The 21,550-nt window shown below is 35.5% G+C and overlaps 1 pseudogene; it reads right to left on the reverse strand.

Moving 5' to 3' along the window:
- Positions 1–4,564: 4,564 nt before the first annotated feature.
- LOC111894572 (probable E3 ubiquitin-protein ligase BAH1-like) lies at positions 4,565–21,111 on the reverse strand (annotated as a pseudogene).
- Positions 21,112–21,550: the final 439 nt, after the last annotated feature.

The raw sequence follows: 21,550 nt of genomic DNA on the forward strand, positions 1-21,550 counted from the left end.
AAACCCAAGAAATTAGGGTTTCATTAAACAGCACAGACTTGCCGAGTCTATACCTTGGACTCGCCGAGTCCAGGCGCGAACCCGCGTCCAGAACCGCGATCCTACTCGGCGAGTCTGAGCTCCAACTCGCCGAGTCCTCTCACAAAACACCGAAAACATAAACATAAAAGATACCTGGAAATCCGGGCTGTTACAACTATACTTCCAACTGTTCTTGAACAACCAATCCTTGGCAAACCTTAGTTTATCCTTGACAGTTGTTAAACTAATTTAGTCATATCCGGTTCTGGTCCTTTTTCCCTCTTAATGACCTAGGCATTTTGAAAATTAGAACACATGAAAATTATAGCATATGGAATCTATCCTATATCCAAAGCATATGGGACACGATTCATAATGTCTTACATAAAGGCTTGATACTTTACCAGTCCCTTGCTATATATAATTTCCTTATGTCGAATCTTTTCAATATAACGTTCATAAATGTCCTTGACTAATCTCGATTAAAAAAATATCAATCTAAACTTTTAGAGTTGATCTGAAGTATAAGTTAGTCTCCCTTAATTATAGTAAAACAACTTTTCAAACTCTGCAACTTGGCAAATTGTAACTTTTGTTTTCTATAATAACATTGCTAACTTGCAACACTTAAAATAATGATTATGCTTCCACTATCATAATAATTATTATCTTACTAGCATAACACTTATGCTCCCAATAGCTTTGACATGTACCAAAAAATCAGCTGGACTTTTAGAAATCAATATTTATTTACTTTCATTATGAAAATTCAGATTTCTGATACAAGAACTACTAGAAAAATAGTCTTTTACGACGCGCAATGCGTGTCATAAAAGGCTCAGGCAACGTGCAAATGCGTGTCAAGGAAGGCCTTGTCATAACGAGAGACGACACGCTTTTGCACATCGTCTATTTACGACGCGCATTTACAATACACATTGCGTATCATGGAAGGCCCGGTCATAAATGAAGATGACACACATTTGCATGTCATAACCTTATGACTCACATTGCGTATCATTAAAGCCCCTGTCAAGAAAGGTCATGTCATAAATGAGGATGACACACATTTTTGCGTATCATAATTTTATATGCTTAAAAAAATATTATTTATAGATTTACTAATTTTTAAATTAAATTTGTATTTAATGTCTCATAATAGAAATTAAAATATCCTATACAAAAAATATAATCCATTGCATAAAATTTAATGTTATGCAAATAATCGTTACATGTAAAGATAAAACAAATCAGTAGAAGTTGTAACAAATATTTACAAACTAATTAGATACAAGAAATATAAAAAAAAATATACCATAAAATGTTTTTCAAAGTCTAATCTCCATGTCTGCTCTTCAACTCACTTCTCCAGTTTGTCCTTAGCTTCTTTAAGAGCTCTAGCATCTGCTGCAGCCTGTGACAACATATTATAATTTTTTAATTACTACTTATTCTTATAATTCAAAGCATTTAGATAAAATTGTAATATATAATACATAGATTTTTTACACAAAATCCACTCACCAGCTTCAACATTCTTAATTCTTTCCTTGCTACCTTTTAGGAAACTCTCTTTACTTGATATCTTTCAGCTGCATTAAGACAAAATACAAATCATTATATTTCTACCTTGTTCTTATTTTTAACCTTTAATTGAATTTCAAAATGAAAATGACAAGATTTTCTTACATTGACCATTTAACAAGTCCAGGCCTCTCTCATGTAAAATCTTTAAGTGAAAAACGTATCCAGACAAGAAAACATCAACACCTGCTTCATATTGACAATATTTCATTCCATAATCCTTCTCAAGACTAAACACAACATAATCAAAAACATTTGAATTTATGAAAACAAGTAAAGATAATATGCAATCCATGGAAAACATGAGAATAATGAAAAGGAAAGAGCTAAACTTGGACTTGACATCAAACCGACTCCTTTTCATCTTTAGTATTCAAGCTTTTCTAGGTGAATTCACTAACTCCTCTTTTGACCTGTACCAAAAATCATGTCTAGTAGTCTTACCAGACATGTTAGCTAATTATATAACAAATCATATCAATATCTCAACTTCTTAACTAATGACAAAAATAACTTTGTCAATGCAGCGATCTACATCCAGAAGATAATAGAAGTAAGAGAGTTGCTTGTACACATCAGCCACCGAATACTAGTCAACAATTAAATTTTCAGTTTTTGATGAAGGGTAATGACAAAAAGAGTTTTTTTGACTTTGAGATAACAGAAGCATGTTGGTTACTAATTTTTTGATCATAGACTGATACAGCCCATAATTGATTATTAGAGGCTGGATGATACAAGTTTGGCTTAGGCCTGTAACTGGTTAAAATATAATTAACTCCCAACATTTCATTATTTCTAATCATATACAATTTTCAATACCTGGATTTATTATTTATCAAATATATATAAATCTTATGAAGGTGTGTAAACAGGTCTTCCAACCTCAAGATGCAACGTGACATGATTTTCCATAGATGATAAGAGTGACATGTGCTTGATTTCGGTATACCCCTATAAAAAATAAACAATAATACAATATGGAAAAAATATAAAATCAAATTTTAAAATACAAAAAATATAAAGACTTACAATGCTCTTGGAAAGTGACTTTGCAAGAAGCTCTACTTGTGTTAGGCCAGAATTGTTTAACAACTCTTCAGCAGCCGACTTGAAAACAGGGATCACACTGCAAAAAAATTTAAACAGCCATGTTATTTAACAAGTCAAGGTTATAATCGTAAAATCACTACCGATGTATTATACCTATCAGTAGGGTCGTTCCATAGGTTTTTCATGCCTTGGGCGACACAATATAATCATGCCCTTTTTTATAACATCAAATTACAATGAACCAGTAATCTACTAATCATAATGATAAGTTTATATCATAGATTGGTACACTCTTGTGTTTATAGCTTAAAAAATCATCAAGTGTTCCGTGTACTATTATTAAAATTTTGAACTAAACATTTTGGCACTCTTTTGTAATTGGCGTCTTCTCTCCAAAATATACATATAACCCTATGAAGAATTTATGTTGTATAAAATCCCACAAAAATCAATGTGTTGTTAGTTTGCATGGAGGTTTGAATCAACCTGTTGTTGTTGACTTAAATCTTCAAATCCTAAAATACACCTAAACAAGTAATAGTTAGACTTGAAATACATATTAATGCTAATTTTTGCTAATAATCTAAACAACTGTCAAAAAATATTTAAAGAATAAAACATATTAATGCTAAGTAATTAGAAACTTAAATCCTTATGACAACTATACAAAGTATAGTAAAAAATTGAATTTTTAAACATGGACAATTTGAGACAGCCAAAAAGTTTTGAAGACTAAATAAGTATAATTTATATTGTTATTGTATAAGGAATTTAATGAGTTAATGAAAATTCTAAAAGTAATGTTAGATTAGATATAAAGTCATAAAATACATTGTCTTCTTATTGGTTAGTTCACAAAAGTAGTATGTAGTCATCCTTGCTAAATCATAAAACAAAGGTGAGCATGAAAAGGTCTCAAAATTATTAAACAAAAATATAATAATATGAAATTTTAGACTATAAATATATCAAAACTAGTCACAATTACAATTTATATGAATATGAGATTTCATAATTTAATAACAAATCATTAACATACAATTAGAGTTTACATGAAAACAAATCATAAAATATAGTAATGAAAACCAGCGTAATTCCTTATTACATCATTGAGTTATTTTCTAATTTTATTAAATTAGTAAATCACAAAACAAAATAGATTTGTAAAAAGAGGCAATAGAGATTTTTTCCCCAGCGTGGTCTATGCGTGGATTGACGTTTCATTTTTCTAGACACAATTGGCAGTCGCTTGAGTCTTTGAGTTTTTTCGCGTCCATCTGCCCCTCTCACATACATAAAGAAACCAGACTTCATAACATTGTTGGGCTAATTTTTCTGGGCAAACTAGACTCATAGCTAACTGGACTAAATTTATGCCCACAGATTTGTGCTGCCCTGGGCCTTTGCCCAACTCGCCTTGGTATTGGGCCGGTCCTGCCTATTAGCAGCATGAATTATAACTTCTGCAGCATCACCACCAACAACTTTAGCAATATCAGCAGGTTGAGGGGTAGATATGTGTTCAAATTTCACACCTTGCTCCCTCTCTACTTTTTAAATATTTGACTTTCTGGGCTCATAAACTGTAATTGCAACACCCGAATTTCCCGTTCTTCCTGTCCTCCCAGATCGGTGAATGTAGTCTTCAACATCATGCATGTTTGTTACTGTTAAGGGTAGTTTGGTCTTTTCCAACTGTGGCTTAATGAGGGGCAAAGTGGTCAAACTGTTGTACCTGAAAGTTTGATGTTCCTTCCTCTGCCTGCATTATAGACCTAAAAGTAGCATGCACATCACTAGTTAGATATTTTAAGAATATACTATATATGAAAAGGATTACATAGGCTAATATGAAAAGGTGTTATTCAAACCATCTATTGCATTGACATAATTACCCTCTGCCACATCAATGCTCAATAAGTCTTTCCTCCCATTCGTTTCTAAACCTGCAAATTCCACATTAATGCTCAGTAAGATTTGTTTAAAATGAAAATATGTCAAGAATTTATTGCAATAAAACACGCTGCTTGTTTACCTTCCTTTTAGAAGTAAATCTAGTTCATTTATGCGTCCTACATTACCAAATACTTCATCTTTGGGCTTGCAGATTTCACCGCTTCAAACATCAAAACAGATCCCCCTGAACAAGCACACATCGTGTAAAAGATATGTCCACCGCCCAACGCGTATGGATGAAAAAACAGTAGCCGGGGATCAAGAGTAAAAGCGTTTTACAATTTATGTAATTTTAAGCTATGAACTTTTCATAATTTCGATATATAGTAAGTCATACCAAGCAAACAACACAAGTTAGACTGTATTCCAGAAATACGTAATCTGGAAGCACCAATTTAAATATAAAATTTGAAATTATAACACTAAGATCACAAGAGAAATAACTACAAAGCTCATAGTAGATCATTTCATTTGATTCACTAAAATTCATATAAAAAGCCACCAGTTCAATCAACCATGGTGATTGTAAGATCTCCAAGTGTTCAGCCTGCAACTTAGACTTGAAGTTAATGCCACTTACAAAGTTGTGCAACTGAAAAACAAACATAAATCATAATCGCAACACATCAATCCAAAAAGAAAAGAAAAAACAGCAATCTAAAGAAAGAATAGGATATTTTCTTACTTTTTTGTATTTCTTAAGAATTTTCCTAAGAGCTATAGCATTCATGATAACATATTTGATTAACATCTGCCCTTCCAGTACAAGTGCTTGTAGATCATTTTTGAAACATTGAAACAAGTGTAATAACTATCTCGGCATACACATACCAGTTTTGCAATGAAGCTAGAAAAGATGTATGACTCTAGAGTTAATACACCCTGTTAAATCAGAATCTTCTTTCATGATCTCGCTGAAGAACATTCGATCACACCCTACATTGATAAACAAATCATCAATAAAAACATCACAATCGTATATAATACATAAGACACATATTGATGATTTGTTCTTAAAATTTACGTAATGTCAAAATTGGTAGTTCATAACAGTCTACATGTGTAAAGAGCAGGATTACTAATTATAAACAATACAAACAAGTGCATTAAGAATCGCAGAATCATACTTTGATGCTAAGGATGGAACTTCCTAGTTCCCACCGCCAATAGTAAGAAGTACTCTCATCCAATCTAGTTATAGTGTCCCGTGACAATCTGATCCTAACCGACTAGTCAAATCTCCAATACTTTTAGAGTCAAAAAAGTTTGTCCTGTGAAAAAAGTGAGGTTACAAATGATGTTGATATATTAGAATGATGTTTTTGTCCAGAAAGCTTCATATAGCCTCCTGATCAGATTACTAATAAAAATGGATTTATTGGGCAAATTGAACCTAGATACCAAGTTTTGTAGTTTCATCATCTTGTGCTCGAGTCCTTTTGTTGCGTATAGATAGACAAGGTAGCCAAAAATGGTCTCATCGGGGTGAACACCTAACAAAGACATTTTGTCGAGCACCTTGTTGTTGGGTTTTGAGCATTCTAACACTCCAATGGTGTACATGCAACCCTATAAACCTTGGATCTATGTTTTCTCTATTATACATGCAAATAAGAACTTTCCAAGGCTTTAATCCTAACTAGCATATTATGAAGTTCTTATACTACAACGTACTAGTTAGATGAAATACCTTTTGATGTAGCTTGATGACTTCAAGCTTTAAGAGGTTAGCCCCAATAGTGTGGAAGCTTCAAGTGGAATCACAAATCACCAAAACACCTTGGAAGACTTTAGAGAATATGAATACTTGGTTCTCCCTAGTGAAATCGGCTAGCCCTTCATAGTGTACCACACTAGTGCCCATTTCACCAACCAAGCATATCTTTATATAGTATGGAAACTAGGGTTAAACCCATGACCTTTCATTGCATATGTCCCATGGGTTAAACAGTCCATGGACTATCCATAAAAGCTTAGCCCAACCTAAATGAACTTGGCCCATTCCATATATATAAGAGTCCATATTTAATTAGTTCATTTTGATCACTTAATTAATTATAAATTAATTCTTGATCAATACTAATTAAATAATATGATTATATATTAATATATTAGAACTTATAATATATTAATATAAATCATAAATATACTATTCTCAAAAGACTATCCATATAACTTGTGTCGGTGAAGTGCAACCCAAATGGACCATGCCGGGTTGGGTCAAGTACATACCAAATATAGTTATGGACTTAGACATTAATCCAACAGTCTCCCACTTGGATAAGTCTAAAACTATTATTGAGTATGACTTCAAAACCTAACTGGCAATCGTAGCTCTTAAAACCACTGTCGAACTCTGATCTTTGTCAACGAACTTGTCCATTAGATAAGGGATCATATATTCCTCAATTCTAGATATCATATGGACTGAGACATGGATTATAATCATTCTCTCTGTCCATTTGTTGTTTCTTGATTTCCAATTCATGACGACTGACTAATTGAACAAATCAAATCAGTCCTGGCTTGGCCAAGCACTCACATGTGTCATCATTAAATCATCGAGGGGCCCATAAATATCGCTTTTATCCCGAAGGTAAAAGGAATGGATAAACTTCGACTCATATGGCTTGTTCTACTACTTGTTGAATCTTACACAAAGGCACGTTTTATAACACCGAGTTACCAAATGTGTTTTCGTGTAATCAATGTACAACCAACTCATAGTAACAACTCATATCTCTAGGTTTGAAGAATATAAGATATTATTGTCTCATGATCACTCGTGATAAAATCCATGAAGTGATTCCAATGAGCGCGGGTTGAATCCAATACTCAGAACTTATGAGCACTCATGAGTGTTGTAGCCCTTTGTCCAACATCTTAGACCTCTACAAGCCAACCCATGACAGTCTTAATTCATACCTACTTCCAACATATGACCAATTGTGGATGGTTTGAATAACTTAGTCATTCCAGAAGAATAACCTAGTTTATTCTGGAAGTCAAAACATGCAAAGTGAAACAGAAGAATAAATGAATCAAATATGGTATCAAACCCTATGAATATAAATAAACACTTTTATTCATCACCATACTGATTACTCATTATTCATTGTTTCGGTTTTATCAACTTTATACTTGAATTTAAAACAATAGTCGTCCCATGCTCCAAGCATGTACAGTATGTTTTCTAAACACTAGTCATGCCATACACCAAGTATGCATACTATGTTTGTCTATAATCTTTACTTTGCGAAATAGACTAGTTGAACATAACCTCAATGATTCTCATTACACAGTCCCAATTCCTTACTACAAATGCAAGAATTCCAAATTCATGCCATTTACTGAAATCTGTTAGATTCTAAACTTATATGCATTGATCCTCTTGTAATGATTATGAACAAATTCACAAAGACTTGGCAACAATCATTACAGAGTATTCCAACGGAGATCAACTCCTTGGAAACATCCTTCTTGCATTAAGTTTCGTAATCTTACAGATTGAATACTTTCTAACTTTGAACCATTTCCATATTACATTTTGACTATCACTTCCGAACAAGAGTTGCCTCTTTTCAGCCTATGTCAATATGGTCCTTCCAAAGTCAACACTATACTTCCAACTGTCCTTGAGCAACCAATCCTTGGTAAGCCTTAGATTGTCCTCAACAATTGCTTAATCATTTTAGTCATATCCAATTCTAAAGCTTTTCCCTTCTTAATGCCCCGTGTATTTGGAATTTTTTTAGAAAGGATGAATATAGCACATGTTATCGATCCTATATCTGAAGTATATGGGACACGATTCATTATTTCTCACAAAAAGACTAAACCAGTCTTTTGCAATAATATTTCCATTTCTATTTGCCAAGTTCTCATAATTCAGATTATGAAAAGGGATGTCGTAATCATAATCGAATTCTTATACTTCATCTAAAATCTAAAAGCTTAGATTGAGGTTTCAATCGTATTTAGTCAAGAATATATATGAATTTCATGTTGGAATGGCTCAAGATAAGGAAATTTTATATATGGGTCCATTATTTGAGTTCTAAAATTCAGATTATGAAAAGGGATGCGCAATCATAATCGGATTTTAGAACGCAAATAATGGACCCATATATAGAATTTCCTTATGTTGAGCCATTCCAACATGAAATTCATATATATTCTTTACTAAATACGATTAAAACCACAATCTAAGCTTTTAGATCTGAGATGAAGTATAATATCCTCTTCCTTAATTATAGCAAAACAACTTTTTCCCAATTGAGACCTTTTGTTTTTCTATAATTAACATTGCTAACTTGCAACCTTTATCATAATTATCATGCTCCCACTAACATGATGATTAATAACATAACACTTAAGCTCCCACTAGCTTTCCCATGTACCCAGAAATCAACTGGACTTCTAGAAATCAATACTTTATTGTCTTTCTTACCGAAGTTTAGATTTCTGATACTAGATTGCCTTGATAAGACTTTATCAATATAATACACCTCTCTTAGATAGCTCACATGTGTGTGTAAACAATTTCAGAACTATGAAAAGGGATGCCTTAATCATGGTCTAAATTGTTTAGACCTTTTGCCATTTCTCATAAGTCAATGTTAGTGTGTCGGTTAACCACGCACGCTCCATTAACGACTTTGAGAACTGTAAATATCACAATTGCTATCTACTTAAAATCTACTTAGTGAAAGAGTTTCCTCACCATCATTTTCAAGAATCGAAGAGAAACCTTATGACACTTAGATTTTATGGTGTAAGTGTTCCTATCCATGTGAATTTGTCAAAACCATAATCACAGGACTAGGTTGGTGAAAAATCCTAACTCATATGGATTGAACTTGTGCAATCTTAACTTCTTGCCACCTGGCAGCTCAAGGGCCTGCCATTGCTTCCAAGTAGCTATACAAACAATTGAGAACATGTAGAACTCAAATGTATAGCCAACTTAACTAGAATGTGCACAGAAACGTCAGCACGATAGGTTATAAACCTCTAGATGTGTGCTAGCTATGAAATACAGGTTTTATTCTTGATTACTTCTTGAAACCCTTTCAGGATCTTTTAGACTCCCACTGTCTCCTTGACTTATAAGACTTTCTTGCCAAATATTCAAGAGATAGTGTGGATGCTAATCAAGACAGACACTTAACACAATTAGCCTTAGTTGGTCTTTGTTTTATCCAAAACATCACAACTTACCAATTTCAAATTTACAAGAGTAGAAAACTTTTAGTCTTACATTTGACGAGTGTTTTTAAACCTTCTTTAAGACATGTCACTCAAGTTACAATCTTAGAGTATAACTCTATGAATTGTTTTGGAATGAAGTATGAATCATCTTCTTGATTTAACCACTTCAACAATTCATAACTCCTCTTCTTAACTATCAGGATGTACTTAGAGGATAAATTGTGATAAGGTCTCAAAATGATTAAGATGATCTTAAAACATGATACTAAAGTACTCTCTCATCTTTTCAGATTTGAGAAACTTTTATCCTTCTGCCTAATTTAATTCTTCTTATTCGTTCCGTCATACATTGAAAATTTTCCAATGCTTTAGAATTATACTTAAGGTTGTAAGTATAATCATATTTACTAAACCTTAGTAAATCATGACAAATAGTCTTATCCATCTTTTGTGGTGGACTTTGACAAGTGCACAATAAAGTGTACTTGATCCCTTAGTCCTTCTCTTGACTCACACATCCATGTGAACAAGCAGTTTGTCTTAATTTTGCAATGCTAGAAAGTTCTCATTCATTATACTATGCAACTTGCATGATTCCAAGTTTCTATCCTACTGAAACTTAGGTGATGAGAATCTTTCCTTATTTGGTAAATTTAGACACTACCACAAATGAAAGAATCAAATTCATATTTCCAATATAGCTATCAATGGAATCATATAAGCAACATCTTTTCCTTTTTCTACAAATGCCATTGTAAGGATATTTTAAAATAAACAAAAATAAAAACTTTTCTTTTATTTTAAAACTATGCGGAAAAACTAATCCTTACACTACAAATGTATATGAAAACTTGTTATCTATTCCTAAACAATCTATCATAACTCTTAAGCACATGCTCAAAATTCTGATCACCGAACCATGCGATCCATCTTCGCGATCAGAATCAACATATACTTCCTTTAAGTTTCTTTACTTTTCTTTTATTCTTAAAACATCAACATGTGACCCAGCCACATCATGTAATAAGAATCTCCAAGTAGGAACTTAATATAGTTAGACAATGGAATTTACCTGAAATAAAGTCAAACTTATTGACTTTACCATCCTTAGGTAAGTTTGGCAGCTTCATAACCAAAGCCCCTTCCTTTGGCAATAGAAATATATGGACCCTTAGGTAATAGTACGTGGGACTATCTCAGACTTAGCCTTTCTCGTTACCATTTGGTCAATCAAGTTGACTATGGCCAATCCCTTTCCATTGGAAAGAGAATTCATTTCTGGATTTCCTATGTCACTATTGTCCTTGTCCATAAAGTTTTGGGAAGTTGATCTCGTACTCAAATTTGCTTTACTAGTACACTAAATCATTCTGATTTAGCAGCACCAAGCAAATAGATAAGATCATTAAGGGTCTTGTCATAGTCTATTTCATAGGAGTCCCAAAGGAACTCACTATGTGACTTAGAAAGTGATTGAACCGCTAACTTTCTCAAGACTTTGACACCCAACTCTCCTGGCTTGTCAGTATGTGACATCATCTCCAAGATGTGATCACACCTAGACCTTGCCTTGCCAATAGGGCTTGAGTGACCTTGAACTTGTGGGTTAGGGAGAAAAATTGGAGGAGGTGAAGGAAGTGAAGTTCCAATATATTTGGGAAGATCATAGATGTCTGAACTTGACATCTCTTGGGAGATATTCAAGATAGTTGATCTAAAGTCCTTAATATGACACCCAATATGAACTATTAAGGCTAAGACCCTACAAACTATTTTATAACTTAGAAGAGGGATGCCGTAATCCAAGCTATAAAATATTTGAAGGTAGGTGAATGTTGATTCACAAATTTCCACCAGGATAAACGAAATGTACTATTAGGTTTTAATTGGATTTGAAACTCCTAGATCTTTGAGATTCATTGAACTGTTCAATGGCATGTTTCAATCTCGAGTGTGCCCTTCAGGTTTTGTGACTGGGATGCCGAGGATCACAAAACAAGGTGAGAAGTAACCATGCAAATTACTTGTTACCCTTAAGTGTTTACCCCTCAATCGATGTGCCGGTTAACCGCACACGCTCCATCGATACTATGATAAACATTAAGTTACCCTTTTCCTACCTTGTTAAATAGGAGTTAGTGTGCCAGTTAACCACACACGCTCCACTAACCGACTTAAACAAAGTGCAAAGTGTAATTTCATGGATTAGCACCTTATTCACATTTTCCTAAGTAACTAAGATTAGGTATTATTAAGAGTTTAGTTACTTAGTATTTATCATTAATACTTTTAATGAAGGGAGAATTATAGTCCTATCAAACCCGTTCGGCTAATGATCCTCCACCAGTCAAGGAAGCGGTGGGTGAAAGTAGACACCCATTAAACTGCCATTTTATAGGCAGTAACCTTATACCCCCACCCCCCTCTTATAGGCCGGCTTCGTGAATGAGGCCTACTAACGGTAAGACTGACTTTACTCTTATACATATATATATATATATATATATATATATATATATATATATATATATATATATATATATATATTATTAAGTTATATTATAAAGTATAAGGGTTGAATTTTAACTTTTAAAATTCTAAGGGCTAACTTGGAATTAAAGTATTCGTAAGTGAAACTTTTCAAATTCCAAAACTTGAGGGCAAGTTTTGAAACTATTCAAAACTAATTAATTCCATGACTTATGTGTTTAAAGTAGTTTTAATCCAAAAACTCTTCAAGTTCCATAACTTGAGGAAGAGTTATGGAAGACTTTAAACTAATAAAAAAAATTAACTTTTCTTTATTTTATAACTTATGGAATTAATTAAGGTTACACCTTTTTTTTATTTATTATTTAATGAAGAGACTCTTGGTCCTCCATAACTTGAGGACAAGTTATGGAGTCATAAAACCATTTAATTAGAACTAGGCTCTTCATTTTGTAACCTTTGACAACTTTTATGAGTTTTATGAAACTTAAATGTGAATTTTCATATAAGTTGAGGACAAGTTACAAAAACACATTTTAGAAACAACTCTTAGATTAATTTGGATTGAAAACAACTATTTCACTCAACTTTTCCATTAATCTAAGCAACTCATAAGAACAAGATAATTAAAATCAAACTTTTTCATGTAATTAGTCTAAACCTTAAACTAATACAAAACATGAATCTATTGACAATTATCTTTGAAATTGGATTAGCATGAACATTACCACATCAAAAACAAGTTTATAAGTACAAAAACATCTTAGGGTAATGTTCCTAGTCAAATTCCAGCCAAAAAAGTCGAATTTATGCTGTCTGGAGGTCTAACTCGTCGAGTGCACGAACCAACTCGGCGAGTTGGATTCATTTTGTCTTGGACTCGGCGAGTCTGCTGGGCAGACAACATCAAAACTCGATTTTTCAGCTACTTTTTCAAGTATAACAAGAAAATAAGCCTAGGCTCTGATACCACTATTGGGTTTTGAGCATTCTAACACTCCTATGGTGTACATGCAACCCTATAAACCTTGGATCTATGTTTTCTCTATTATACATGCAAACAAGAACTTTCGAAGGCTTTAATGCTAATTAGCATATTATGAAGTTCTTATACTACAAAGTACTAGTTAGATGACATAGCTTTTGATGTAGCTTGATGTCTTCAAGCTTTAAGAGCTTAGCCCTAATAGTGTGGAAGCCTCAAGTGGAATCACAAATCACCAAAACACCTTGGAAGACTTTAGAGAATATGAATACTTGGTTCTCTCTAGTGAAATCGGCTAGCCCTTCTTAGTGTACCACATTAGTGCCCATTTCACCAACCAAGGACATCTTTATATAGTATGGAAACTAGGGTTAAACCCATGACCTTTCATTTCATATGATCCATGGGTTAAACACTCCTTGGACTATCCATGAAAGCTTAGCCCAACCTAGATGAACTTGGCCCATTCCATATATATAAGAGTCCATATTTAATTAGTTCATTTTGATCACTTAACTAATTATAAATTAATTCTTGATCAATACTAATTAAATAATATGATTATATATTAATATATTAGAACTTATAATATATTAATATAAATCATAAATATACTATTCTCAAAAGACTATCCATATAATTTGTGTCGGTGAAGTGCAACCCAAATGGACCATGCCAGGTCGGGTGAAGTACTTACCAAATATAGTTATGGACTTAGACATTAATCCAACACTTGTGTGCATCAGTAATCGATTCTTGTTCAAGGCACAACCTTACAAAATCTTGTTATAAGAAGACAAATTACATTTGTGATATATCAACCAATAGATCTGATAGTACATGAAAAATATCTGAAATGAAAAGAAAACATGTTTATATACCTTTCATGTACAGTCCATGGTGACTATAACGGTGTAAGTTCGTTTAGAAGGAGAGGAGAGACGTATTTGAGAATTGATATTTTGGAAGGGTGATTGAGTTATGAAGAGTGAAGTGGAGTCGAGCTTTGAAGAGCGGTAGAGCCCGGAGAAAAGAGGCGGAGTAGTAACGGGGGATTTAGGACCGGAGAGTTGGGATGCTAGTGTAAGAAAAGTTGAAATTATCGCCAAAGTAAACCCTAATTCAGAGCTTGGAGTCCATAAAAATGGTGATAACTGGTAGCAAGTGGTGAATGCGGGGACGGATGAGTACTGAATATGATCTAGGGTTGATTGTTGTTTGTAGTCGATAAAATGGTTGTAGAGCGCCAAAAATCTGAAAGGGAGAAAGATTCACAACTACACAGTGCTAATAGGGTTTCTTCGATAGAGGATTTTACATCAGAAGGAGGAGATGCATTACTTTGATAACATCAACATCAAAAAGTTGAAAGGTAGAGGATCGGAGAACAAGCGGGGTTTTCAATTTTTTGGGATTTCATTTCCCACGTTGTATTAAAGGATGGAGGCGCGTTTCACCAAAATAATATTAAACAACATTCTTACACGACACTCGTTTAACATAGGATCCCTCCGTGTTTGTAAATTTTTTTCTATTGGACACCAATTTTAGGGTACGCAAAAATTCTCTTCCTCTACCCTTCATATTGTTAAATACTAACATTATTTTTAGGACACACAGAAAAAGCGTATCGTAAATCAGCGAGTGTCATTGTTTGCGCGTCATTAAAGGGTATATTTCTTGTAGTGAAGATGCTTTGATAAGACTTTATCTAGGCTTCTCAAATCATACACCTTTCCTTAGATAGCTCATATGTGTGTCTTAACAATTTTAGAACTTACAACAATAAGTCTCAAATGTTTAGACCCTTTTCCATTTCTCACAATTCGAACTATGAAGAGGGATGCCGTAATCATAATCGAATTTGAGAACGCAAATAACATAACTGCTATCTCATTAAAATCCTCTTAGTGAAAGAGTTTCCTCACAACCATTTTCATGAATTGGAGAGAACCTTATTACACTTAGATTTTATGATGCATGTGTTCCTATCCATGTGAATTTGACATAACCATAATCACAAGACAAGGTCAGTGACGAATCCAAACTCATACAGACTGAACTTATTCAATCTTAATTTCTTATCACTTAGTAGCACAAGGGCCTACCATGTCTTCCAAGTTGCTGAGCAGATCACCCTTGTTGATCAATGAGCTTTCTCTGATCATGGTGCTATGCTTTATGCAAACAATTGAGAACTTATAGAACTCACACGCATATTCAACTTTAACTAGAATGGGCACATAAACAAGAATATGTCAACACGATAGGTTACAAACCTCAAGTCGTGTGCTAGCAATAAACAATAGGTTTTATTCTTGATTAGTTCTTGAAACTTTTCAAGATCTTGAATACTCCCACACTGACCTCTTGACATACAAGACTCTCTTATCAAGAATCAGTCCTTGACAAACAAAAATTCAAGATTCAATGCGGTTTCTTATCAAGATAAACGCTTCACATAATTGGTCCTTGTTGGTGTTTGTCCTATCCAAGACATCACAACTAACCAATTTCAAATCTACAAGAGTAAGAAACATTTTACTCTACATTTGATGAGTGTTATCAACCTTTGTAAGATGTGTCTCTCAGGTTACAATCTTGGAGTATGACTCTAAGACTTATTTTGGAACGAAGTATGATTCACCTTGATTGATTCAACCATTTTAACAATTCCCGATTCCTCTTCTTTTCCATACAAATGTACGTACTAAGGTGTCCTTAAAGGATCAATTGTGATATGGTTTTAATAATCATTAGGATGATCATAAGCACGATACTCAAGTACTCTCGCTTTTTCTCAGATTGGAGAAAGTTTTATCTTTCCACCTAATTTGATTATTCTTATTCGTTTTGCTATACATTGAAACCTTTTCAATGATTCAGAATTACACTTAATCTTGTAAGCACAACCATATTTACTAAACTTTAGTAAATCATAACAAATAGTCTTATCATTCTTTGTGGTGGACCTGATCAGTGCACAACCAAGTGTATGCACCTGATCCCCTAGTCCTTCACTTGGCTCACATATACATGTGAACAAGGAATTAGTCATAATATCCCAAAGACGAATTTCTCATTCATCACACAATACAAGTTGCATGATTCCAAGTTTTTATCCAACTGAAAATTGGTGATGAGAATCCTTCCTTATTTGGTAAATCTTAATACTACCACAAACGAAAGAATCAAATCCATTTTCCAATATTGCTATCAATGGAAACACATAAACAACAATTTTCACAAATGCCATTGTAAGGAAAATTAAAATAAAATAAAATCTAAATTTATCTTATTTTATTTATAAAACTCAGAAAAACGTTTTCGTTACAATGCAAATACATATGAAAACTATGTTGTTATCTATTCCTAAGCAATCTATCAGAACTCTTAAGCAACAGCTCAAAATTCAGATCATCGAACCATGTGATCGAAATCCATCTCATCACGATCAAAATCAACTAACTCTTCCTTTAAGTTTCCTCTCATTCATTTGATCCTACAAAACATCAAAATGTAATCACATTACATCATGTATTAAGAATCTCCAAATAGGAACTTAATAGAGTTAGATAATAGACTTACCTAAAGAAGAGTCAAAGTTTTTGACTTTACCATCTTTGCAATCTTCCAGGCAAATATGGTAGCTTCGCAACCAATGCCCCTTCTTTTGGCAACAAAACCCTATGGACTCTTTGGGAATGGTACATGGGACTATCTCAAATTTAGCCAATCTCTTTACCAATTGGTCAAATGACTTGACCATGGCGGATCCGAATCCGTTTGGAAGAAAAAGCTTTTCTAGTCTTCCAGTGTGGCCATTGTTAATGTCCATGGAATTTTGGGAAGTGGATCTTCCAAGCAAATTTTCTTTACCAGTGCACCAAATCATTGCTGATTCAACAGCAACAAGCAAATATGTTAGACTAATAAGGGTCATGTCGTGATCTCCCATATAGCAGTCCTTAAAGAACCTGTTATATGACTTAGGAAGTAATTGAAGAACCAAGTCAACAACTAACTTCCTTGAAACAACGACACCCAACATTCCCAGCCTGTCAATGCGTGACTTTATCTGCTAGACATGTGCACACACATACCTTCCATCTTAGTGTTTGCTAGCCAATTGGGCTTGAGTGACCTTGAACTTTTCAAATCTATGAACATATGGGTTAGGGAGAATTATTGGAGGAGATGGAGGAAGTGAAGTATGATTTCCATCTCCACGATCCAATCGTGGGATATCACCTTCATGAGGAAATCTTTTTCCAAAAGATTCAGGAAGACCATAGTTGTCTGAACTAGACATCTTCAAGAGATAAATTCAAGTTAGAGTATTTAATTCCATACTATAACACCCAAAATGAAATATTAAGGCTAGGATCCAATTGCAGTATATTTGCAGGTAGGTAATTGACGATTTACCAATTTCCACCTTGAAAAACGAAATTGCTTATTAAGTTTTAATTGGATTGAAATTACTAGACCCTTTGAGATTCATTGAATTTTTCAATGGCATGTTTAAATCTCGATTGTGCCCTTCAATTTTGTGACTGGAATGACGATGATCACAAACAAGGTCTAAATAACCATGCAAATTAGCCTGGTATACCCAATGTTACAAAACACCTCATCAATTTGCCGGTTAACCACACACGTTCCACTGATCTATGATTAACATCAAGCTACCTTTTGCCACACACTGTCAGTCCCAGATTAGCGCGTCGGTTAACCACACATGCTCTACTAACAACTTAACAAGGTGCAAAGTGTAATTTCATGGGATAGCACCATTTTCACATTTTTTCTAAAGTAACTAAGATTGGGAATTTGATAAAAGTTTAGTTACTTGATAATTATCATTATACTTATAATGAGAATTGGTGTTTGATGAGTAATAAAAACTCTTTGATCGATTAGATCTTTAAAACATGTGAATAAAGAAAGTAATAACAGTTAAACAAAAACACAAGTATAGATCTGAATGAGTCGAATGATTTGATTAACTCAATCCTCAGCAGAGCTCGATGAAGAACTTCCTCTGTAGAGGATTCTAGGGTTACAAATGACAAGAACTTTTTACGCTATCAAATCTCTATCAAAACATTACGTTTAAGAATGCATGCAAGCATTTATATATAATAAACCCTATACGAAACTCACAGATGGACAGGCCCATACCGGAGACAAAACTTGGACTAGCTAACGAGCCCAAAGACGCAACACTAAACTGGACCTAACAATCTCCCCCTTTGTGTCAATTTGGAGCGAGACTATCATTTCTTCTAGCTTGGACCAGCTGCCGGAACCTTCTTGGTTGTATCAAATAGATGAGAGATAAGAGCGAGGATCGTCTGTTTGAAGCGAATGTACCATTGAATCATATCATCAAAGTACTTCTTGTCATCCGCTGAATTCTGCTTGCACCGATGAATGATCCCTAAGACATGTTCCAGACATGCAGTGGTATAGAGATGTTTGTCTGCCAAAGCGAACAGGCATTTTTGGCTTTCGTTTCTGGTAAACATGACAAAATTTCTCTTCAGGTCTATCTTCCCCATCTACATCATGTTGAGATCACTTGCTGAGACAACAGGAGAAATAGTAGGCTTTTTCTTGAATACACTCACTATCTCCTGATCCATCTTGGCGACTTCCATGATATAACAAACAAGCATCCTCTTAAAGTGGTCAATGATCGAACCATATTCTGCTTCATTTGTAAGAAGGATGTTGTGCAAAATAATCCAGTCGTGTGGATTCAAGTTGGGAAGATCAGCAAGCGAGATGGCATGTTCGGTCTTGGCAGATCCTCTCAGCACCTTAAACCGAACGTTGGTGAAGTTTCCTTCCCTATACGGCTTGAGGACCCGAACATTGACTATCTTCTGAGCGCTCCATGTTTGATACTGTGGTTGAGCGGCCCTCAGATAGAATTCGACTAAGTCCCTGTCAACCTTTGGACGAGGATGAGGGAACTCAGCAATGTTGTCAAAGGCATGAAATACGAACGCCTTTCGGGTCAGTGGCATGTCGAACTGAGAATCAACATAATTATCACGATCAAGTGAGATCACTGGTTCTAGCCACAAGATGCTTGGAGTTTCGATGGCTTCTTTCAGCAACTTCTCAAGAGTCCAAGGAGGAAAAAGAGTTTTCCTGCTCTCGAGAAGGTCGTGAGCTTCTTTCTGCTTTCTTTCGGCTTCTTCAGCCTCTCTAGCCACACGAGCGTTGATGTCGGCATCTTTGTCTCGACCCTGCTTCTTCAAAAGATCAGCAATGGTCTCTTTGTCATCATCGCTCTCTTCAGCAATTTTCTTGCCCTTGTCTTTTATACCCGAACCTGAGGCTTGGCCTGTAAGAGGAGGTTCGGTTGTTTTTGTTGCTGTAGAAGTAGGAGGCGGTTGAGACACATTTTCTATTTCTCCCCCTTGTTTCAGAACGGACACGAAATCAAGGAGCCCTTCAATCTTGCTCAGGAGAGAAAGGGCAGGAGCAAGCTTTTCTGCAAGATCACGCCTCACAGAGTAGTTGAGTATCGGGTCATGTACTTCCAGGATGTTTGAAATGGCTGCGTGGACATCCGAAACACACGAAGACACACTCTCTCTTTCAGATCGAAGAGACTCAATCTCCTTTTGAGAATTGGAGAGTTGAATACTCTTGACCTTCAGAGCAATAGTCTTTCTAGCGAGAGCGTCCATCAGGGACTTCTCAGCAGCTAGATCTTCTTGAAGCTTGGTGAGTCGCTCCTCAATGGTCGTCTTAAAAGCGGAGTTGTCGTCTGAGAGAGTTTGACGAAGAGAAGAAAACAACTTCAGTTCTGAGGCAACTGAGGTAGCCAGCTGGCTGACAATTGGTTCCAGCTCTGTTTTGGTCGCTTCGGCAGTCTCCTGTAAAGATTGTAACAGAGAGGAAGCATCAGAAAATAGTTTTTCGACTTTTTTGGTCGCAACCTCACAGGCTTTGGTGGATGCATCGATTGCGGCAGTGGCTGAGTCTAGAGAGACTTGATGAGCTTTGGAAAAAGAATCAACAATCTTCTGAATAGCAGCTTCAGAGATGGAGGACTGTGATGAAGAAGAGGAGGCGATGAGCGAATCTATCTTTTCGTGAAGCTCCTTGAGATGCTTCTTGGTTATGGGAGCATCATCGTCATCATCACTCTGCACCTGAAACGGACTGTAATAGACCGAATCAAATGTCATATCCTCCCCGCCGAGGAATGGTTCTTCGTCCTCTGCTGCCTGAGCAGGAGATGAGGGTGGTGGTGAGGGTGGAGGCTCGGTAGTTATAGTAGGTTCGGGTTGGGATGTATGTTCGGTAGTTGGTGTGGGTTCGGGTGGTTTAGTAGGAGTCCCCGTATCAGATACGTTGGTTCTTACTTCAGCGGTTGTGGTGGTTGCTTCTGTAAAGATGGGAAGGGGTATTGGGATGGATGTAAGTGGTATTTGAGTGGTGGAGGTTATGGGGGGAATGGAAAGAGGAATGGCAACTGGTGGAGAAGAGATAGGTGAAGCGGAAACATGAACTTTTGGGGTAGGCGATCGTGGAGGAGTGTTACCACGAGGAGAGTCGTAAGAGTCAGAACTCTCTTCCTCAGATTCGCTTGAGGAGGAAGCAATTATCAGCTTTCGCCTTGGTTGGGTTTTTCTCTTCTGCAGCAGAGGAGACTGAACAGTGTTTGTAGGTTTACGCTTCTTGGGAGAAGGGCCTTTCGCTCCCTTGCCAACCTGCTTGTCTTTGGCTTTTTCAGTCTTCTTTCCCCTTGGAGCAGGCTTGTCAGCTTCGTGAATAGACTTGAGCATCTCTGGAGTAAGCTCTCGAGGACCAGAGCGACGAAACTCCTTGTAGATTTTAATGATCCGGCTGTCGGCAGGAACGTCTCCATACATCGACTCAGGGATGGAGCCAATGAATTGAAACTTGGATGCGTCGGAGACAATGATCTTCGTGGTATGGAAACTACCAATCTAAGACATTAGAGAACCAGCAACGATGGGGACGTGGTACTTGTCCATCACCCATTTTGTAATGAGAGTCCAGAAACGAGTATAGGAGATCTCGGAATGCCGAGATGTAGAAGCCAAACTCTGAATGAGCTGCTGCCATAGGACCGACCCATAGTCCAGGTTGATACCATTGTAGACCCCATAGAGAATCGTGATGAACAAATGACTTGCACCGTCTGACCCAACAATGCGTTTAGACAACCCTTTGAACATCACTGTAAACAACCCGTTCCAC

The sequence above is a fragment of the Lactuca sativa genome, chromosome 4 (genome assembly GCF_002870075.4).
Source record: "Lactuca sativa cultivar Salinas chromosome 4, Lsat_Salinas_v11, whole genome shotgun sequence".
Lineage (NCBI taxonomy): Eukaryota > Viridiplantae > Streptophyta > Magnoliopsida > Asterales > Asteraceae > Lactuca > Lactuca sativa.